Source organism: Camelus bactrianus, chromosome 6 (genome assembly GCF_048773025.1).
Source record: "Camelus bactrianus isolate YW-2024 breed Bactrian camel chromosome 6, ASM4877302v1, whole genome shotgun sequence".
NCBI classification, from domain to species: Eukaryota; Metazoa; Chordata; class Mammalia; order Artiodactyla; family Camelidae; genus Camelus; species Camelus bactrianus.
This window is the reverse complement of record NC_133544.1, coordinates 101302856-101322474: the sequence shown is the minus strand read 5'-3', so window position 1 is coordinate 101322474 and position 19619 is coordinate 101302856. Positions and strand designations below refer to the sequence as shown.

The window sequence follows — 19619 nt, the reverse complement described above, 5'->3', positions numbered from 1 at the left end:
GAAATCACACACACACACACACACACACGTTCACAGAGACACAGACATGTACACACTGAATTACTGGGCAATTCACAAGCTGAGGACTTCCAATTTATAGAAGATAACTTTGTAGTTAGTTTAAAATACAAAACTGTCAGCTTTTGAAAGCCTTCATCATCTGCTAAATCATCCAAATATCAACGAGACCCAATTAGAATTCTCTGTAGAATATAATTTCCCATGATGGCAAAACAGACCCTAAGTAGTGGATCCAAGACTCGTGTTTATCACTACCTATGATCGTTTTTAAACACGTAAACAGTCTCAGAAAGTATGTCCCAACAACATTTATTCTTATTGAAATAGCATATGTATTAAATTGTCTATACAGAAAATAGGTCCCATGATGGTGTTTAAGAGCTATTTTGTGTATTGAAATATTTATTTTTAAGTTCAGACAAGGAGGGTCTGTATTACTCAGTTGTAGAACACCTGCTTAGCATGCACAATGTGTTGGCTTCAGTCCCCAGTACCTTCATAAAAATAAATAAAAATAAGTGCTTATTTAAAAATAAGAATAAATTTATAAAAAGAGTAAATGCAGACTAAAAACCACTGCAATCTAGGAGCCATAATTTTAATAAAATCAAGAGTTTCTATCAAATATTCACTATATGACAATCACAGAGACAACCACAAATCGCCCCTGACAACCATCAAGTGTGATTCTCAGCAACCCTACTAAGTAGACACGGAAGAGAAACCCAGCATTGCGGATGAAGAAACGGAGCTTGGAAGAGCCAGGGACGCTGACCGTCCTGCTCCCCGTGACACCACGTCATCCTAGGATGAGCGCTTACAGAGCTGCACTGAGGGGACACCCAGCTGTACGGAAACTTGGTGCACTGGGGAGTCCCAGGAAACACTCAAAACTGTTCAGTGAAGACCCAGCTCAAATATATTACTTTGTGCCACATCCTTTAAACAGGGAACATGACTGAGACCTTTTTGATGCCTCCGTGTCCTTTCTGCCATTATCAATTATTTGCCCTCTCAGCATGCTCAGTCATGAATTGGACCCCATATGAAGTGCACTCAGATGGCAGAGCTTTTAAAGCTGTTTTATGAAGTTTGTAAGACTCTGTCTATGCCTCACACAGGCGGTCATCCATCACTTCTCACCGGCGTGGATGTACCACATGAAATCACACCTTTCTGCTTTTTAAAATCCCTCCATGTAATCCAGACTTTTCAACAGCAAAGAAGCAGCTCAACCAGAAACAGTGGATAGCTTTTCACCAAATGGACTCGAACAGCCCATCGGACTACCTGGAAGCCCTTTTTTTCTATTAAACCCACTTCCAAGGACTTCATCATTTTCTGATTAGTGGATTTGGCCTCTGACTGGCCTACTCTGAGAGCTCCCAGCCTCACATCCGGGGGTGGGAGAGGACCCTGCTGTTCGGGGAAATCAGTGCGGAAGGCGGAAATTTTCCACACAGGTCCGCACGGGTAGAAGTGCCACAATGTGCTCAGAATATATACCGTCAGCAACCCTGGGCTCCCATGGACTGATGTCACATTAACCAAACTCATGAGAGACTGATGCAAGAAAACAAGAAATTGAATATATTAATGTAACAGGAGATGTGAAACTACGAACCAAACTGAAATATCAGAGTTCAACTATGAGTACAGATTCTCCTCAACGGCCCAATCACGGGCAGGCAGTCACATGGCAACCATGGACAGAAGCAGAGCAGGAAGGGTTTCTAGATTAACTCAATGGACTAAATTTCTGTTATACGAACAGATCTGCTGCCCAGAAGACATTTAACGCCAATCACGGTGCACTATCCATGGACAGTGGCTGAGACACGTCTGCGAGCACCTGTGTAACTCTCCTTCCCCTGTCCTTTCTGGGCTACGTGATGCACAGAGGTACAGAGATCCAGGGATGCAGATACCTCTAAACACCCAAAGCCCATCCCTGGGAGCCTGGAAACCAGACAGCCAGGGTTTAAATACCAGCTCTGCCACTTACTAGCTCTGTGACCTTGGCCAACTTACTTACTATCTCCGTGCCTCAATTTCCACATTGTAAACCTGGGATAACAATCAAATCTCCCTTACTCACTTGTTGTGAAGATTGAAGGATTCATTTCTGTAAAACGCTCAGAAAAGAATGTAGCACATTTTTGGTGCTCAACAAATGTGAATTTAATAAGAAAGTGATTTACAAATCTCCCTACTAATCATCTTCTGTGTTTCATGGTTAGTCTGAGTCCCAAAGGAAATCCTTATTTCCCCTCTTATAAACTCTTGGAGAGCACCCTTCTCTTGCACCTCACCACCTGTTTAAACTGAGAGAAGGGATGCCTCCTCCACACTCCTCTGGTCCATGGAGAGTGCTTCCCCCTTCACACCCCTGACCCCTGGTCAACGGCTAGCACTCTTCACAATAACAGATTGAGGTGTGAGTCCGGAGAGACAAGCAGGGCATATGAATCCTTTCCTTTCCCTCCAGTGTTGGCCACCCTTGTGAAGCACCCGGGATGCTCAGCTCCATGGCAGGGCAGCCCTGTGCAGGATGGGGCAGATCATCTTAAGGGAAGGCTCGCTGTGGCCCAGAGTTACCTGGGACTGCGTCAGTCTCTAATTCTGGGACACAGTATCATGACACGCATTTTCCCACAGCCCTGAATTTCATGGAGAACGTGGCTTCATCAGTAATAAAGGAGACATTTATCGCCTGTCTGTTCTTCTGTGTCATCTCTCAGTTGGCTGCTGGAGAAAACATGTGTATAAGTATTGGGTCCACTTAAGCCCCAATATATATGAAGTACCAAAAAATTCTGTGGCTTAACATTGGTTCAGGGCGACTGTGTAACGGTCCTGACTTTGCTGATGCTAAATTATGGGTATAGGAACTATGGAACCTCCTCAAATATCTTTCATCATAAAACCAGCTTTTCTTATTTTCCTGTTTCTTAGTAATTGCCAAAGACTCTAAAATGATGGCTTCATACAAAACAGGAGCTAAACTTTATGAGCCCTTTGACATTCCCACTGTGCTAAACAATTTACATAATTTCTAATTCTCACAATTCTGCAAAGCATATACGACCATCCCCATCTCACAGACGAGGGAGAAACTCAGAACAAACTGACTCAGGCTCACGTGGCTCAGTGGCAGCGCGTGCACGCAAACCCAATTCAAATCACTACACCCCTTCTTCTATGTACAAAATCACCTCCCACCAAATGACACACAGCGGCTGGGTCAATACTCAGGGAACTCAGTACACTTTTCAGCTTTAAGGTGCTCAAGAGGCCGCTTCTAGCTGCTTTATAAAATCCCGGCTCACTGGTTGCTAACACTGGAATAAAAGACCGATTTTGCCATTGTTTGCACAGCAAGTCTGAAATGTTCACAGCGAGATGACAGAATAAAACAAAGACATAAGCAGAATAATTTTTCCAGGTAGACAGACATAATGGACATTGTGCTATTCTGAAGCACTAAGCAAAGGAATCAAAGCAAAAAAATATTTCTTAAGCCTTCTTTTACAAACAGGAAAATTAAGACTGTATGAAGGTGCAACAGGGCCTCCTATGGCTAAAAAGACCTTCCAGGTTGCCGGGAAAGATGCAACACAAAAATTGCCTGTTGAATCAGAAACAAGAATCAGATAACTAAAAGCTTCTGTAGCACATACTGCAGTTTGCTTCGGGGAAGGGAGGGGTATTCAGTATTTAATCTGACATTGCTAATACCCTTGAATATAAACAAAAGACACAGGCTCATGGAAACTCATCCTTGAAGAGGAAAGAATCCAGTCCAGCCACTTCATTTTACAGGAGGGGAGACTGAGATCTGGGATCTGTCCTTCCGGCAATCAGCAGCAAATCTCTCTCTCCTAGGCCTCATGTCATGCACTGTAGCAAAAACCAACAGATCTGTACTAGACCTCTATTCATAAAAGTCACGTCTGTATTTTTCCAACAGTAGGTAATCTAAGTATCTTGCAACATACTTCTCAAAGAGCCAGGAAATCATACAAGTGTATTGAAATACAAAAACTTTTATTTGCACATTAAAACAGCATGAGCTTTATTCTATTAAAAAAAGTGACATGTCAAATCAATGTTTTGATATTTTAAAACCTATTAAGCATGCAGAAAAATAAATCAAAATTTCTTTAATCACAAAAGAAAGAAGCTTATTCCCTTAAAATGATCAATGTGGATTTTTCTAAACTTAATAGTTCTGGTCAGATTTCTACGAATTTAAATGTCTGAGTGGATGGTTACACGGCAACATGAATTTTGAGTTGTAACAACACACATTCTGTTTAAATAATCTTCAAGGCCGTCTGCTTAAGGTGATTTAACTAGTCCCTGTCTCACTAGAATGATACAGATTTCATTAAACCTTCATACTGCACACACACACAAAACCCTGAATCCTTGTTACTTTAAGCCATATTCATATATTCATATATATGCATATTGAATATGCATCAGAAACAAGCCACCCTCTTTAGTATTCAGAGTTCATCCTTCTAAACTATCTGTCCTTGTGACAGCATATTTTTACTGAGCAGCTCTTGGGTGCTTCGTATACAAGGCGTCTACATCTCACAGTCAAACAAGGTAAACGGCATCACTCAAATTTCACAAATGAGGGAATGTACTTAAGCCATGAAAACAACTTACATATTCATCATCAGGAAAGAAAAGAGTAAAGATTTTACTTACAATATTCACTGACAAAACTTTCCTCCATACTAAGACTACATAGAACCAATTCAGTCTTTGTAAATTTTTCTGTCAATAACCACCGCTAGAGAAAAACAAGCAACATCATTAGCAATGGTTGGACTTTCAAAGCCCACTCCTATTTTGCACTATAATCATTTGTAATGTTTTGTTTTTAGTGTTTACAGAGCACTAAAATAAAAAAATATAAACTTTTTAAGTCATTGCCTGAGAATGCAACATTTGTGAAAATGTACAATTTCAATTTATGCCACTCTGTCTCACATTCTCACTGGTGTGTCTCCTTTGAAGGCTTCATCAAACTGAGACCGCTAAAATCGTTCATTTATGGACTCACAGGAGTTCGGGAAACCACTCAACACGGGGCTGATCAGAGGAGCCATTGAGAAAGCATCCTGTGCAGCCTGGGTTCCAGCCCTGAGTCTGCCAGCGCCAGCTGTGTGAGATTTTGGACAAGCTGCCCCATCTCTCAATCCCTCAGCTGCAAAAAAGGAGACACTGATACCTACCCTTAAACACCTGCTATGAGGTAAAACATGAGGAAAGCATTTTAGCCTTAGGGAGGTGTCCACTCAGAGCAAGCTTGGTCATTATGATGATGAGGATTACTTTTAATAAGTTAAGGCAGACAAAAAATTAGAAATCACCATAAAGGAGAAACATTTTACGTCAATTAGCATTTCCTTTTGAATGGATTGCAGATAGTTTTATAGAACTTTTTAATAAACCAAATTTTGTCCACTAATTATAGATTTACAGGTTCATGGACATGTCTCCAGAAAAAGAATTAGAGGCCTCTAATCTCTGAATACTAAGAAAGAAAAGTTTAAAAAAAATCACGGGGGAGATTATACCTCACTTGAGAGAGTATGTGCTCAGCATGCATGAGACCCTCAGTTCAAACACCAGTAACTCCATTTAAAGATTTTTTTTCAAGAAATGGAGAATTAAATCAAAAAGATGGAGGAATACAGAATTTTTTTAGAGACTCAAGTCAGATTAAAGATGGGGGAAAAATATCCATTTCTCATATGAAATCTTGAGAACTATGTAAACCGGATCTGAGTTGTCTAATCTTTTAACATTATTCATGAATTCATATTACCAAGTCTTAAAACTGCCTGATAAACCACAATGGTGATACTGATCATAACAGCTGCCAACACGGATCGAGCTCCGGCTAGGACTGCTCTGTTCGGCCATCTCTTCCCCTGAGGCCACACCAGGCTCAGAGCACTAAATTTTGTCATTCATGAGCATCTCGTTTAAGTCCTCCCTTTGTGCTCCTCAGTCTCCCCTCACCAGCCCCTCTGAGGGAAGCACTGTTATCATCTTCCCCACCCGCAGGTAAGGCCACTGAGGCACAGAGACTAAACCTGCTCCAGGTCACATCGGCATAAAAGGACGTCTATATTTCTGCTGTTTTACTATTGACAAAGGAATCTGAGATATCAATTCAAGGGAGACTGTTAAATAATCAAGTCTGTCAGGTCTTCACCTCAAAGAGCAGATACTATAGATTCCTGATGTAGGATGAGGCTGCCGCCACAAACTGACTCAGCTTGAAATTAATATCCAAGATGAAGCAGCGGATACACGTAAATATTCACGATTGTCAACTCCGCTCACGGGTCTGGGCCCTTCACTGCCTGAACGGGGGTGAATCCCCCACCCCTGTCAGGGATGGAAGCGCGGCTCTTCCCAGTGTCACCCAGGCTTCACGGGCTGTTTCCCCCCACAGGATCTCCACAACGATTAAAAATCTCTCAAGATTTTTACACCATGCAATACTGAAAGACATTTCTGCAGATGGAGCAATTTCTCAGGCTTAAAAATTTTTTGCTTACACTCAGCAAGGGGGAAAATAACACATGACTCTGCAAAGTCTCTGAGCCTCACCACTCACAGGAGTAGAATGGACTCAGCACAAGATGACACTTCACGGATGAGAACAAAATAAATCCGCCCCCAACCACAGGCACTCCCAGAGACAGCGCTCAGCAGTCTTCTGCACACTCACGGTTGTGCAGCCCTCACCACCATCTATTTCCAGAACACTTCATCACCCCAGAAGAACACCCCTGCCACTAGCAGTCACTCCCCAACCCCTCTCCACCCAGCCCCTTGCAACCATCACCTGCTCTCTGCCTCTGCATGTGACTATTCTGAGCATTTCAGATCACTGAAGTCAACAATATGTGGCCGTTTGTGTCTGCTTCCTTTCACTTAACGTGCTGTTATCAAGGCTCGTCCATGTTGAAGTGGTATGAGCATCTCTCTCTTTTTTTTTTTTTTGAAAGTGTTAAAGTTAATTAGAAGGTGGTAAGTACTATCAAGAAGAGTAGAGAGGAGCATAAGTGATTGGGTTTCAAAGGGAAAAGGGCGGGTTGAGCAGTCAGGGTGGACTTCCCAGAGCAGGTGGTCTTTTTCATATTCCCCTTTATTTATTTTTTCTTTTTTATTCACTCTTACGTCTGAATAATGTTCCACTACATGGAGATACTACATTCTGTTCATCCATTCAGCAGCTATGTATGGACGAGGTACAGAAGAATGAGTGTAAGAGGTGACTAGGCAGGGATGGCATTTAAGCAAAGGGCAAGATGTGCTTTCAAAAAAAAAAAAGAAAAAGCCAACAGAGGCACAAGGAAATTCAGCACGTTTCTGAGAAAGTGCATGCTTGCTTCAGCATGAGTGCCGTGCAGGGCTGGGGGGGTGGGGAGTGACAGGAGACACAATGAGGGAGTAACCTGAGAATATTCCCCATGCAAGCAGCTCAGCCAATTCTCCTCCTTCATCCTGTATTTTAGAGCCATTATTGATAGGTTTTCTATTTCAAGTAACAGTACTTAGTTACACATCTGATCATCTGCATCAGATCACCTTACCTCCAAGCCACAGAAAGTCATTCACTGACTGGAGCAGCTCCAAGACATAACGGTGATGGACCAGGGAGTCCTTCAGCATCCCGGCCTGCAGGCACAAACCCCCACATGTTCCATGGTGATGTCCGGAAAGTAAAATGCATGGAAATATCTCACTGCTTGTGCACGATATCTGCCCCCAAATTGCCCCAAAATCATGCTGACAAAGCACTACTGAGCCCTCTCACTACAAAAAAAAAAAAAAAAAAGAAAAGATAGAGAGAGCGAGAACAGAAAAGAAAAGAATAAAGCTAAGAAGGCATATTTAGGGTCTTCCATTGAAAACCAGCAAGCATCACTGCCAGTATCTCAGCTGGAATGGTCCTGTCTTCAAAAACCACTGCACAGTTACATTGCAAACGTGATAGACATATATGTATTCCACGTAGATGATATTACAGTAGGATTTTTCTTTTCGAAATTTCCAGTTGCAATATTAACACAAGAGAGTTTATGTTTCAGCTTTAAAAAAATCAATTATCTTCCACTTTCTTAATTTTGAACCTATTATTATTTTATAAAGGGTGCTATGCTGCAAATTATAAACCAACTGTTTGGCTTCTGCCAACAAGAACTTTATGACTTCACTCTTTCAGAGCAAGATTTAATGATGCTTTGAAAAGTGGGGCCTGGGGCGCTCACTAACAGCTCTTTAAATACTGACAAGGATGTGCTATTTAAGTAATGCAAAGGCTCTAACTCTACATTAACTCAGAAACCAAAGAAACTACACCAAAGCCTTACTTTATCATTTTTAAATTTTGCTATTCTTTTGAATATTAAATTTCTTAAAAGATAAGATTTTTTTTTGAGAAAGACAGCAGCTGTATTAAATTTCCTCTCACCAAGAAAGCAATCTTTATCAAGAATAAATACCCCTATGGAAATCCAAAAGACGGGACGTTTCTAGCTAAGTGAACATGCAGATCTCAACACAAGCCTAAATCCTATCAGATCTCACCCGAACGAGCTCAACAAAGTCCTGGACTACCCTGAAACTTAGCTCTTCTGTTCCAAATGTTGGCTGAGCTAAGATCATCACACAAGGCAGGGAAGAAGAGAAAAGTCCACCTGGCTGCATCCGTTTTCTTCCAGCCACAAGGTGCCGTTAGGGGGTCTCCGTTAATAAGCCCTCCCCATGAGGAAATCCGGCATCCACACTGCCCCTGCCGTCCCCAAGCAGCCCCGACGCCCCTCTCCCACTGGTGGCCCCCCAGCCTGTCAATGGTCTTCTAATGACCCTCCCAGTTGCTGGCACTCTCCCCCTCTTCCCCGCTTCACACACACACACACACACACACACACACACACACACACACACAGCCAGGACAGCCTTCCCAAAGCACAAATTTGATTACGTCACCCCCACTTCAAACCCTTCAGAGGCTCCCTGGTAGAGTTCTAGCCCCACCCCCGACCCTGCTCGCCCACCTTCACCACAGTACCCAGGTCCACAATGACCTCAGGTGCCCCCTGACATGCTGCTACTTCCCACTTGCCTCCAGGCTCATTTTGACGGTTTGTCAAGGAAGCCTTCCTTCCCTCGAACCTCTGCCCTTTGGGTTAGGTGCCCCTGCTGTGTTCCTAGAACATTCTATGCTAAGACAACTTCTGACACTGCTAAGCTCTCAAGAAGCAATACATTTTTCTTACTACTGTGAGTCCACCCTCTCTCCCCTGGACACTCAGAATTGCATGTGTTATGAATAAATGAATGAAGGGGTGGGTCTCAAAGGGACGGGCAGAGTTGCTCTCACCAACCCCGACCCCTTCTTTCTGTAGAACATCAGAAACAAAACCAGGAGTACCTCTCCTGAGGGTCACTTTCTGCTGACACACTTCACTGCCTCTTCTGTGTCAGTTCTAGTAAAAAAGCAAGCTCCTCCAAAACCCTCCATCCCTAGGCCCACTCCAGGGTCCTCCCAAGCAGGGGCACCCTCCACCCTGGACCACACAGTGCACTCTCACCGAGTCCCCACCCCACAAGCCTCCAGGCCTCTACCCGGGCTGCTCCTGCCACCTGAGTCACCCTCTTGATTCCTTCTCCTGGCTGACTCTTACTCTGTCCTCATAACTGAATGTAGAGCCCATTTCTTCAAGGAAGCCCTCTCTGATCATGTCCTTTAGCTCTTGGCTGGGCTCCCTCTACAGCAGGACTACTTGGCGACCAAATGGTGTTTGTCCACCTGCTCCTCGGAGACCATGACCTCTTGGAGGCCACGTGGGAAAAAGGAGTGAGACGACAAGAGGGGAGGGAAGAGCAAAAAGCAAAATCACAGCCCAAGTCCCAGATTCAAGGATTCTGTCTCAGAAGAAAAGAATAAAATATTTCATACGTATGTCATTTGGCTATGATTTTTGTGGCTCATGGAAAGCAAGAGGTTGGTGTTCTAGTCTAAAATCCAAGTTACATGCAAAGAAATGTACATATTCATATCCAAAGGAAACCAGAGCTGCTCAACAACAGTTTGCAGTTAAAATCAAAGGAACTTTGATAAAGGCAAACTCTCTCTCTCTCTTTTTTTTTTTTTTTTTTGTATCATATAGTTGTAGAAGTATTTGTATAACTAAGTGATGGCTACAGCCTATGATTCTGCACTGGAGTGTTTGGGGCTGAGAAAGCCCAGATTACATGCACTGTGTAAATACAATCACACCAACACACTGACAGGCGCCCTAGTGGCTGAGCTGAACTTCCAAAGCAGACAACCTTACGTTGCAAGACAGCTCTCATTAGAAAGTAAGGTATGCAATGTTCTGTACTCAATTACATACGTTATATGGGCCATTAAGCGATAGTGCATCTTGTCTAATGAAACCCCTAAATAAATTGTTAACGTCGATTTTCTCCTTCTGACCCTTCTTTGCTAATTTTGGATATCAAACCCTCACTCCATACGGAAAGCTCAGATCTACGCTGCAGCAGGTTACATCCCGTGGAAGAAAGCCTATCAAGGGAGAACTGGAGAGTTTCCCTTCAGAAGCTGCTAAGTCTGGTTTTGCACATGTACGTCATTTGCAACTACGTCAGCGTCAAAGGAGTAAGAGCTTAACTCTGTGGGGCGAAAATCACTGTGGTGCTTCTGAACCATTAAAGAACACTGAGCTTTGAGAAACAGTCCTGAGGCACTTAAATCGTACTTTTTGTGAAAGGCTCCAAAACTGACCCAATTCACCTATCCAGGTACAACAGGGAGGTACCGGAATTAGAAGATAGAACATGCCCTTGAAGTCTGACAAGGCCCTGCTTGAATCCTGCTACAGCATTGACTAGCCGCTAAACGGACCAATCCCTTAACCCCTCTGAGAAGGCTTCCCAATCTGCAAAAGGGGGCTGCCACCACCCACCTGGGAGACATGGATGTGAATGCAACACGCAAGTAGTGCGGCCGACTGGTACCTGACACGAGGCCTGGCTAGTTTCCCTCCGCTGCCCTTCTCCCCTTTAAACTTGCATTGTTCCCCCTGGTAAGGGTCAAGCCCCCGGACCAGACTGCCCGATTCTTCTGTGTATCCCCGGATACATGCCTTACCTTTAGGAGGCCAGAAAAAGAACTATCTCCTCCAACGTCACTATCAATGTTCTTAAGAGTCTGGGTTTTTTTAACTCTATTTTGCAGGGAGACTATTCCAGAACTGTCCAACCACCATTCTCCACTATGGCTCCTCTCCCAGCGCCCGTCCCTTCTCACCTCAAATCTTCTGTCTGCTGGCCTTTTGTTCGTGGGAAAGAGAGTCCGCTAGGGTGGAGACTCCCTAGGCCTCTGTCCCTCCCAAACAGGTGAGTGTGACTACCTTCTCCCCACTCCCCACTCCGACTCCAGCTTCCGAGGAGGTTCCCCTCCCGGACCATGCAGCCTCTGCATCATGCCAAGACGCGCACGCGTGGCCACAACCCTCCCTTCAGATTTCTTCCTGGGTGGCCCTGCCCACCCCGAAGACCCTTAAGGATAAATGCCATTGCTCTGAAAATCCCAAATGCCACTGACTGACACACCAAAGCTGCATGGTCTGGGCTTTCCTCCAACCCAGGCACAGCCCTGCCCCGCCTCAGCCTCAGTCTGCACCTCTCGAGATGAGCTCATCCACCTGCACGGCTGTGAACACCAGCTAAGAATGACGACCCCCAACGTGTATCTGTGTTCCGGCTCCTTCACCTGAGCCCCAGGGACATAGACCCGAGTGCCTCTTTGAAGTCCTAACTTGGATGACAAATGGAATCTTAAAAATGCCTCATGTCCACCATTTACTCTAGAGTTCGATTCCTGTCAGGTACCTCCCAGGCTCCCGATTTTAGTAACAGACCCAGAACCCACCTAGGTGTTTGAGGTCACATTCAATTTCCCCTGTTCCTCCCCCCGGCCCTGCCCTGGAATCAGTCTTGTCATTTCTATCGCTAAGCCAGTCTCAAGTCTGGTTCTGCAAGGACCACGGATGGAACCCCACAAGCTCATAGCAAGGTGCAGTGCGTCACAGTCCTCCGAAGAGAGCTACCTGGAGAGGGAGGCATCTCCTGCCGCTGGTCACCTCAGAAGGCACTGGATTCTCACAAAGGAGTCCCAGGAGAAGGGACTCAAGTTTCTCCTGTGGTCTGAACTTTGAAGGGCCCGAGGTTTGGGGCAGTTCCTAGTTAGCAGACACACCTGCCAGTGAGCAGATGAGGATGGGGGAACCCAGGCAAGGCTGTTCTCACTCCAACCCCTGGGCTATCGGGAGCCACGGGAAAGGCCTGTGTCCAAGGCACAGCCCAGCCTTCACAGATCCCAGCCTGCATTTGCCAACCCAGATAGCCTAGACCCCTACTTGCTACTCTTACTTCTGTTCTGTTCCCCCCCAGAATGCGATGGACTCTTTCAGAAAGTCTGGCCTGTCTCAAGCGAGACCAAGTCAGTGAAGGATGAAGTGTCCACAATTTGACCAGGGCATGAAAGGAGAAACAAGGTCTCATGGCCAGCATGACTTTGGTGGCCAAACCCTTTCCCCGGGTGAGATGAACCAGGGTGTGGTTGAGAATGCATGGTCACTTCACGGCTGACTGGGGTGTTGGAGGCTCACTACCGAAAACTAACGACACGGCCGTCAGTGGTGGACGTCAGCTGCAACAGACACGGAGTCAGCTATTTACTGCCAACATGGGTTAATAGTAAAGGCTGGTACAGGGAGGCCTGCATGGCTGCTGAGGCAAACCACAGACCCGGCTCTGAATGCCCACTGGCTGGAGCAGAGAGGAAGCTACGGTCCCCTTTAGCGGTCCCTGTGTCCACCAGATCCAAGTGAGCCAGCTACTTAGGAGAAGGCCATGTTGTTCTGATACTCAGAAAAACCAGCCTCGTAAAGGGAAAATAAGAGTGGCATGGAGTTTAGACCCGCTCCTGCCTCTCTATGAAGGCAAAGTAAAGTAAATGGCAAGGGAAGGTGAATGCAAAAACAAACAAAAAAAAAAACATAAAACCGGTGACTGCTTCCTCCAACAGCATCCCCTGCAGCTGCTCATCTCCGAGCCTGCCACTTTCTCACCAGTGACTAACCGGCCAGGAAGCTCCGTCACGCACGTCACACAGCGACAGCCCGGAACCGCGTGCTAAGCACGTTTGTGTGAAAGACAGAATAAAGGAAGATGCTGCAGATTTTGACTTTCCAAGTTTAAATACTCCATGAAAAAATCCCTCAGCAGCCGCCTAATTCAATTCGCATCTCGCTTCTTCAAAACAATCAAACAAATTTAATAAGTGCGCATTTGTCACCAAACATAAGGAAGACCAAACTGGTTCCTCAAAGCAAGGATTTTAACAGGTATCAAACCCCAGTGGGTGATGTGCTAACAAAGCAAAAATTCCAAAAAACTAGAAAATAAAAAGATGACTAGGATAATATATGGATCAAGGCAACTGTTAAGGTTTTTGCTTTTTAAAGCGATGGGGACAGCACGGAGGACAATCTGGCTATTTCCAATGCAGGGTGTGCACAGTCCACTTTTCAGACGCAACAACATGCTCACAGGGCGGTACAAGATAGAAAGGGAAATAGAAAAAGGAAAAGAGGAACAGCGAAAATTAGAAACACATGAGAACAAAAATAACTGACAGCAATTACAAGTATTTAGGTGAGTTTGGTGAGGACAGGGATGAGGGAACGGTGAGACCCACCCTCACCTATTGTTCCAGGGAAGGCAGGGGCCTGAGGCGAGGGGCGCTGCCGGGGGACCCCAACGTGGTCAGCGCCCCAAACCTAAACTTCACCTAGATGCGTGTAGACAGCTTTTGAGCTACAAAATGTGGTCGCATTTCAAGCTGGACAATTTTACTCACTCCCACCAAGAGTAACAGGAGAGAATTAGGCTCTGTTCCTGCACGAAAGCATTGTTTAAAAAAGTAATGACTGTGGAATAGTAAAAGCAACAATGGAGTAAAAGTGACTGGAGGAGAGCGTACTTGACCCGAGCTCACAGGCCGCGTTATCTCACTGACGTTCAGATGCTGGCTGAGCCCTTACGGTACCAAAACAGACAGACCCACCAGGAGGGAAGTTTAATGCGCTGCTGTATTTTGATGCCGAGAGCCATGCCTGGTACACGAGGTTCTGGGTAAACAATGGTGACAGTGTCAACCACTATGGGCTAAGCACACAACCAGCTACTCCGCCAAATCCCAAGGACACACTTCAAAAGGCAAAAACAAGCTGGCATTCTCTGGTGGGTCTGCAGACTCAGAGCCAAGCAGTTGCTGAGCAAACATGTCACCAGTGCCTCCTGTGACAAGAGAGGAGGCACTGGCCAGGGGGCTGAGGCAGGGCTCCAGGCCTCCACTGCTACCTACCATTCTGTGCAGGGGGAGATGGTGGTCCCTGCTTACGTTGCACCGATGCACCTACATTGACTGACACCTGGGGACTGAGCAGGAGGTGACAGGTGACGGGAATGGAGCCAGCCTGGTAGTGGCACGGTGCTGGCATCTGTGCCCTCAGCTTTGCCCAGACCACTACATCTGCCATCTCATCTACAAGAAGCAGAAGGGGAGAAAGCCGTGTAGATCAAAAGGCCCTGCGAGGACAAGTACAGGTCATGGCCACGACATGCCTCGCCCCTTCATTAAGCCATAGAGGTATGTCCGGGGAGGAAGTGAAAATTCATCCAGAGTCCGCCAGGCACCACAAGCAGGTGGGACTCGGGTCCCCTGTGCCTGTCACTCACAGGACTGGTCTGGACTATCTTTTTATCAATTCTCTGGCATCTTCTCCTCCAACTTACCAACAACCAGAAAGTAGAATCTGATTTTAGACTCACAGAGAATCGCAGAACACCTCCTCCACAACGGGCCCGGCAGCACGTGCCAGGTCCTCCGACATTCACCTGTGGGACCGCCATGAGCCCTCTCCAGAGTCAAGGCCCGAGGCCGTAGGCCGGGGGGACAGAGATTCTCACAATCTCCCCAGCAAAGGGGGACCACCTCTCGGCAAAGGCATTTCACCCTCTTTGCCCAAGGGATATCTCGATAGATACACAGGGAAACAGAGCAGAAGATGGGGGGGTAGGCAGCCCAGAAGAGCTCGTCTGAACTTCCAAGGCAAAGTGGGTCCGCTGACTTAATCACAGGGACAAAGTGAGGACGAATCTTTCCCTGCTGTGCCCCATAATCCGTGACACGCCTTTCCCTGCGTAAGGAGCTCATTTGGAAGCCCCTGGCAGTGTTTCTGTTGTCCTAAATTGGCATGGTGGTTGTCAGGCAGGGAGAGAGGGCCTGAGCCGTGCAGATGCTGGACCTGGGAAGCAGGAGACACTGGCTCCACCCCCAGCTCGACCAGCGCCTCATTCTGCATCTCAGGATTCAGCATGACATCTATAAGTAAAGGGATGAGACTGTCCCAGGACAGGCTGTCCAACAGGAATGAAATGTGAGCCATGTAAAGAAAGTTTCCCAGTTGCCACATTTAAAGAGGTAACCCCCCAAAAAAAAACCCTAGAAACTGATTTTAAGAACATATCTTATCCTACTGTATGTAAAATACTATCATTTTGACATGTAATCAATAAAGAAAGTAACAAGATAGTTTACATTCTATTTACTAGACAAGTCTCAGCGTCTGATGTGCATTTGACGTAGAGCACATCTCAGCTCAGAGCAGCCTCCTCCCCAGCTCTCCTAGCATCAGTGGCTTTGGCTAATCTATTGGACAGCAACTCCAGGGGTCACACCAGGGTAATTGGCTGAAAAGCGGGAGTAAGTGTCCATAATAACCCTAAAAGAATCTCTCTGAAACAAAGGCGGATTCACTTTTAAACGTCTGAAACCCGGCGGGTTGCTCCTCCCTCACGCCTTGGCTACAAGACAGCCCTCCTCCTTGCTGATCCCTTTCTGGATGTAGGGAAGCAACCCTTCATTTAGCCAGGGTGGCCGGGCATCCAGGTAGACTTTCCTGCTCTCTGTGTACAGTCCCACGAAGTCCTCATTCTCAAACAGGATGTACAGCAGGAGGATCTTGTCCCCAGAATTGTCGGATGCACCGTCCAGCCACTTGGACTTGATCATGATGAAGAGAGACTCAGTGAAGTTCTCGATCCTCTTCTCCACCACCCTGCAGTCCTCGTAAATTGAAGGCCACGTCGGTGCGCGGCTGCTCGGACACCTCCCCATGCAGCACAAAGACAAAGAGCCGAGAGTCATAAAGCGTGGTGCCATACAGCTCCTCTGCACGTGGAGCTTCTCGAAGGTCTTGGCCAAGAGGCAGTCGGTAATGGTGACAAGGCCCACGACCTTGCGGTGGGTCTGGAAGTCGCTCCACCCATTGTCGGGCGCATAGTGGTGACTCTAGTGGATACAGAGTGCCCACTGCCAGCCGCACTGGCTGATCTGCCTCACCAAGGAGATTCGCTTATAGATGCCCAACAAATTCTGCTCTGAGATGATCCCCACGGGTTGGACCACCACGGGGAGAGTCTGGTGGTCCTCAGCACACTGCACGTAGTCAGGGATGTTCATGTTGCAGGCCCTGACGAGAGGGAAGATGAGACCGAGGTACATACTGTGCTGCGGGCTTCGGGCCTCACTGGGTTGCGGTGACCTGGTGTGTACCAGTCAGAAGGCAGGGGAAGCCCAAGCAAAGTCGGGGGTACAGTTTGTCCTCAGCGTCTGAACATGGCTACCGCAGCTCGGATCACATTACGCAGCTTTTGGCCTAGGCTTCCGCCCTCTGCAGAAAAGGGTCATTTCTTATTTTCTGTTTCCAAGCACCTAGCCATGCCCTGATGCAATGTCAGTGCTCAAAACTGCTGAATAAAGGAATGAATAAAGGAACTGCTTCCACACCCCTCAGCAGGATATAATGCAAAGAAACACAGTAGGATCAAATGACTTGGATTTCAACTCCAATTTATTTGAACTCCTAAGATGAAGAATACTTGATAAGAAAACTTGCTTTGGGGAGGAGGGTACAGTTCAGTAGTAGAGCACATGCTTAGCATGTATGAGGTCCTGGGTTGAATCCTCGGTACCTAATTTTAAAAAAAATGAAACAAATAAATAAACCTATTTAATCCCCTCAAAAAATATTTCTTGAATTCCAAATTCAAGAAAAAATAAAACACCTTGCAATTGACACAACATTGTAAACATGAGTATACTTCAATTAAAAAAAAAATCCTTGCCTTACAAGAATATATCTGGATTATGGAAATTTACAAGTGTAAAATGCCTAGGGTACCACCTGCATAAGAAGAAGGAACTGTACAAATTTACTATCCCTCATTTATGAGCTATATTTCCTTTGGGGGGTATATAACCTCTCAGAGCTAATTTTATCAGATTAAAAAAAAGAAGGAAACATTACCGGATTCTCCATACTGCTGAAGAATCAGATAAACCTATGATAGCATCTGACCCACGGAGTTTACTCAATAAATGCTTGTTGAATGAATGAATAAACAAGCAATGTGAATGCTGCTCCCTGCCACAGAGCATCATGTTGGTACTGCCTGGAAATTCCAAGCCCACGTTTCACCCGACTCTACACTAACCATGGGTGACCTGGGCAGGCCTGTGTGCTCCTCTTAACCCCAGTTTAATCATGAATAGTAATGAGGGCAATAACAGAAACCTCAAAGGGTTAGTGAGTCATTACTGAATTGTATCCCAACTTTGCAAGATGGAACTTTTAAAGAAACTTGGGCAAAAAGTCCGTAGGCCCTCTCCATATTATCTCTTACAACTACATGGGAATCTACAATATATCTCAAAATAAAAAGTCTAATTTGTTAAAGAGGCTATTGAGGTTAAATGAGCTCACTGTCTCAAATAAGGAACACACAGTACAAATAGGTCAATGCCCAGCCCATGAGATACACTCAGTAAACATTCCCACTGAGCCCACTGGTCCCTCCAACTTCAGAGCACGAAGATGTGTCCTCATGGCCAGAGGCCCCTGCACCTGAAACTAACAAAGCTAATGGTCCCAACTTTCAAGAGCCCCTGCCACCACCGTAGGTCTAATTTTGTACTTGTAATTTTTTTCCTTTATTAAATAGAAAAACGTAATTGCATAGCCTTCAGGTCACCAAAAGCTGACTACAGAGATCATGATGGCAGCCCTTCTTCGTGAAACAATAAAATGAAAAGCCATTTCCACAAGATCTCTGTGTAAATCTACTAGGGAACTTCATCCTGGACTGAGAGGAAGAGGACTGGGGAGGAGGTGGCAATCTGCGGCACACAGAACCATGGGCCACCTGTCCCACGATGGACTTTAGACCCAACACTCACCCTCAAGGAAATTCAAAATAGACACAGACAGAGTGCTGAGGATAAGATTTTTTTTCTTTTTAAAGAAATCCCTGATTCTCTCGCAGGTTTTGTTTCTACCGAGAAAAAAATGTCTTATGTTTATAATGTTTCACAAAAGACTTAAACTATTATCACCCCAACTTGACGCATTAAGAAACTGAGGGAGAGAGGTTTATCACATTGTGCAAGATTAGAGCGAGGCAAAAAAAAAAAAAAAGATTAGAGAGAGGCCACGTCGGACACTGTATTTAAACCCAAGTCCCTGTTCCAGTGCTCACACTAGAAAGTGGGATATACTGCCCCTTTACTGCCCTCTCCCTGCAATAAATGTCTGAAGAGTCTTTTCTGTGCCACCTGGAATCACAATCACTTCAATTTTCCACAAAGAGCTATGTCACTCCTTGGAGGATGTGTCAAAATCTATATGTTGAATGGGAGGAGAGATTTGTATTTTCTGTTTCTCAAAGGAAACATGGCTTAAAAGGAACTGAAAAGCACTTTTCTAGTCTAAGTCTTCATTGTGCAGAGAAGGAAACGGATGCTCAGAAGAGATGAGGAAAGGGCCTTATTAACAAATATTGCCTCAGCGCAGCACCAAGCCAGCCTTGGGCACTTCTGGGGGAGGATATGGAAGGCCCAGGAGAATGAGTCTTAGAAAACGGAAAGAGAAGAAGCATACGAGGCCCCGTCTCTACACCACCATAACATGAAGTTCCACCAAATTACCCAGTATGGGTGCAGCCAACATTAAGGTGGGCTAAACAGGTTAAAGAAGCCTGGAAGTTTCAACCATAGTGGAAATTCCAACATTTACAATGTTTTTTTCCCAGTTCAAGCATCAGCCCAGTGGGCACTCTGTACCAGGCACTACACGAGGCCTGGAGTTCTCCCAAATACACAACTCTTATATCACGTGTGCAAACCACACACAGGCCCACCAGAAGGAAAATTCCCACAGATAAGGTGGAATTACTGAAACTGAAAGCAGCCAACCAGCATAGATTACTAGCAAAATCGGTCCTGCTAGAAATAGACTCATGGACATAGAAAGCAAACTGTGGTTAGCAGGCAGGAAAAGGGGGATAAACAGATACACATTAATAAATATAAAATAAATGACAAGGACCTACTATATAGCACAGGGAACTATATTCAATTT

The 19619-nt window shown here is 45.5% G+C and overlaps 1 protein-coding gene across 44 annotated transcripts in view; it reads right to left on the bottom strand.

The window, feature by feature from the left end:
• The window catches only part of LOC141578009 (uncharacterized), a 196197-nt gene that overhangs the window by 150063 nt on the left and 26515 nt on the right, over positions 1–19619 (bottom strand). Inside the window, exon 3 of one of the 44 annotated variants that reach the window (XM_074366544.1) lies at positions 17037–17175. The exons of the other annotated variants lie outside the window; for them this stretch is intronic. The gene's annotated coding sequence lies outside the window, so the exon portion shown is untranslated. Of the gene's footprint in view, positions 1–17036; positions 17176–19619 lie in introns of those variants that run through there. 44 annotated transcript variants of the gene reach the window in all.